Source organism: Anas platyrhynchos, chromosome 6 (genome assembly GCF_047663525.1).
Source record: "Anas platyrhynchos isolate ZD024472 breed Pekin duck chromosome 6, IASCAAS_PekinDuck_T2T, whole genome shotgun sequence".
Lineage (NCBI taxonomy): Eukaryota > Metazoa > Chordata > Aves > Anseriformes > Anatidae > Anas > Anas platyrhynchos.
The window spans coordinates 14,506,610-14,510,789 of NC_092592.1; positions in this window are offsets into that span (position 1 = coordinate 14,506,610).

The window sequence follows — 4,180 nt, forward strand, 5'->3', positions numbered from 1 at the left end:
TTCTGGTAAATACTCATCTCTACTAACCAAACATTGGTGTTTCTAGAATTAGACATAAGCTGTTTTTAGGAAAAAAAAAAAAAAGTCCCATAAATGCCAACAAAGCAAGAATTTAACCGAATGGACAATGGAAATGTCTAGCATTCAAGAGCATTCATGCATTTCTAGATTCTGAAGGTCTCTGTTGTCCACTGGTACCTCACTTCACATAGTATGAAAGAGCTGTCTTAAAGTTGTCAGGACAAATAATAAATGTGTGAAATCTAATCTCCTGTTCAAACAATGAATTTCAAGAACTGATCTTAGATGTAATGCTAGAAATAAAATAAAAACATACCAGAGGCTGTATATTTGTAGATCTGCCTGATCTTACCATGTGGCTATGTTCCCTTCCTTATGCAATACCTTTGGCTTATAATCAAGGACTTTTTAATAGCACTTTAATTTAAATTTAATCCCACCTTCATATCCTCTGTACTAAAAAGAATTTTCTGAAGTTAGAAATCATTATGAAGTTTAAATCAGTTTGAACTACTGATCACGTTTTGGACTTATTTAAAATAACTTCTGTAATATACACATTAAAATCTCTGGAGAGGGAACTATTAGATCTGTCAAAGTGTTATGAAATAATATTATTATTAATAAATAACTCCTGTAATAAAAATACAGGAAAAATGTTTTGTCCTATGTAATTCTTCTCCATATTATTCCTATTTTGTACTTCACGATGATTCAACAATAGAGTTGAAGTTACCTGTCTATATATGCAACAAGATGTCAGGATAAATAGTTATCCCTAACCACCAACAGTAAAGGACATGATAAAACACTTTCCGCTGACAAAATAATTGCAAAATTATGACTAGTCACATTTTGTTCGCATATGAAAGCCACTTGAGAAGATTTCTCCTGATAATTATATGGTTTAATCAAGTGATCCTGGCAGTGATTATACAATCCTGACAAACTATTTTTTTCTGTTAAGATCTTAGCTATATCTTCAGTGTAGCCAGTTGTAGGTCTTCTGGTTTGCTGCAGGCTTTGCCCTGGCACCATACATATGCATAGCCTGTTATCTTATTAGCAGATAAAAATCCAAGTTTTGAATACCCTGGACTGTGATGGAAAGTGCTTCTTTCTTGCAAAGACAGTTTGAGGTCATGCACAACACTGGTTCATAGACAAGACTATGTGGAGATGAAAATAAGCTATTCCTGGATGGCAAACTCTCTTCGTTGTCAAAAAAAAAAAAAAGATAATTTCTCAGTATCAAAAGTAATGTCCACAGATTTTCAGGACAGACATGATAGTTAGGAATTTTTCTTTTAGTTTTCTATTCTTTCTGTTGTCGTTTCGAAGAATTCACAAATCACCTACACACCTCAAATACCTTAAAAATTTGAAAGATTTTGAAGAGATTCACTTCATATGGCTACAGATTATTTTTCAAGTAAACTGCTGATCCCTAAAATATACATTAGGCAGTCAGACCTACAGTCTGGAGCAATTGATAAATAACTATCTGCATAAATCCATATACTATCTATCTATCTATAGACCTAATCAGAACAGATAATAGGATAATTTTCCATTCGTTGATATATATACAACATAGACTGTAAAGCAAATATGCACTGTGTTATTGTATCAATGCTATGCATGATTTCAGGAAAGCTAGATTGCATGCCTCTCTACTTCCCAATAAAAGCATGATTTTACAACTCATTAAGGAAGCAAAGGAAAGAAAGGTGAGAGCTATATTGGTACAGGTTAACACTATAAACTGATGCAAAGAAAAAAATATCTGTAAAGTTACAGTGTACTTGATGGAATAACAGCTGGTAAAATAGTATATAGCAATTTTCCTGAGATTTACAGCAGACTAGTAAACTACAGAAGGGCAAAGGACTGAAAATGAAATTAAACTAGGCCATACATCAACAGTGGGTTTGTTTTCAGCAGCTTTGAAGTCTACAATAGTTTATGTAGAGAGCGTATGTGCATGTCTAAAATTGTTGGAGACATTAGAGGACCAGAACCCAGAGGAAAAAAAAATAATAGGAAAAATATGTCCACACTCTTTCAACCAGTCAATAAAACACAGCAACTAAAATAACATTATTAAATGTTTTAATGTTATTAAAAATAGCATTAACATTGGGTGAATTAACAGCAAATAAAGTAAAACACCTCTAAAATGAAGGGGGGTGGGAGAGGAACTGATTTCTGTGTGGGAAACACAGGAAAACATCCTGGAAAAATCAGACAAAACCAGAACCTGAAGTCAGCTCAGGTTATTAAACTGTGACAATATCCCCCGACATCAACGCTGTAAAGATGTTTACAGTTTGACTTGTACATCCATTTAAACCATTGCCTGCTCTATCTGTCCTTCCCTTGAGACCTCCACCTCTCCTCTCACTCCCTAAATTCAGATCAAATTATCTTACTCAGATGAGATCAAAAGACCTTATCTGCCTCCTGTCCTAGAAGATGTATATTCTTGAAAGAGTAAAAACATTTGTAGAACAGGAAGCTACTAGCTCTGCAGAGTGACTAAACTGGAGTCATTTTAACCATTTAGGGAAACCTCAGGAAAATTAGCTAAACTGCTTAACACAAGAATAAATTCAACAACAACAACAAGAAAAGCACAGAACTCACAATAGATGAAAGTCCTTTCTAAATTTTTTATGCAGCCTTCAAGTGTCCTGTAAGCAAAAGATTCAATTTCTTCAGTAATTCTCCTAGACAAAAGCTGATTAAGAGTTAGTGTTACCCTTATGTAATTTATAATATAGTAAATTAATAAAAGTTCAATGTTCATAAAAAATAATCTCTTTTTATTTGAAGTTATTTGTTTTAGAGCAGTCTTCTCAGTGGCACAAGAAAATATCACATCACTGGGGAATCCATATTCCCCAGTAATGAAACATCACTCCAGAAGATAACATCTTCGTACCTGCAGTATTTGCAGTGAGATCTATAACACTTCAATGGTTTACGTTCACTTTCAGAAACTTCTTTCTGTTTTCATGAAAGGCATCTTTCATATGAAAGATCAGGCTTGAAGAATTCAATAGAGTTAAAGCACAAGCAGTATGCAGCCATCTGAAGCCAAAACTCCAGTGACACTTTTTCTTACAGTCAAGATAGAACATATGCATCCCAAAGCAGAGATGTACAGCAAACCATACACACAACTAAAAAGGAATTTAAATGTCTGTTCACACAACTGGTATACCCTCATCAGCATCATAGACATGTCCATTGCTCCACATTTGCCATCTACAGCTAGAGTGTATTCCTCATATGGTTTGAGTAATATAAAAATCTATAAGCATGTATACTAAAATTAGTTCATGGTCTAAACAATCCAATTTTGTTCAGTGCCACATAGGAAACAGTTTTCTATAAACTTTTTTTTTAATCTGAGCAACATCTGCAGCTCCCATTTTACCCTACTGTCATCTTCCTTAGCCCTCTTAATTTATTTTAGTGTCAAACTACATTGTAAAACACAAGAAGGGGTCATTCAAAAATATTTATTGGTTTATTATGCTACTGTACTTAAGCTACCTACTGTATCAAGTTTATAGAAATCCAATCCACAGTTAATAGCATTTTATATTGCACCCCAATATGATTATACAGATCACCCTTGGAAGATGTTGCAGAGACCATAATGAGATCATCTGTGGAGAACACTTATACCTACCCTTTATGTTACATATTAAGTAGTGGAATGGCAAGAGAGTGATAACTTGTTTCAGTATATTTTCTTTTAACATACCCAGACTAGAAAAGACACTTGAGAGACATTGCTGTCATGGTATCAGAAATATTTTATGAAGTCCTCAAGAGTTATAATACTGCCTCTATAGTCAAACAAGACAGGTAAAAGTAAGAAAGAAACAACTAGGACATGACCAAAACAACTAGGACAAGAATAGCATTACTGTAAATATAAAAATTCCTAAACAGAAAATGTCGTAATTGTTCATATATCCAATTTTTAAAAGGAACATTATAATGATTTATATTTATAGAGAGCTGTAATAACTTTCACTCTAAGGCCTAATTTACCTTTAGCTCAGTTACTGTAGCAATCTTGGGACTCGATAATTGGATGCTGTGCTGTAAGGAAAAAAAAAAAAAATGTAGGATCCACAGGAAC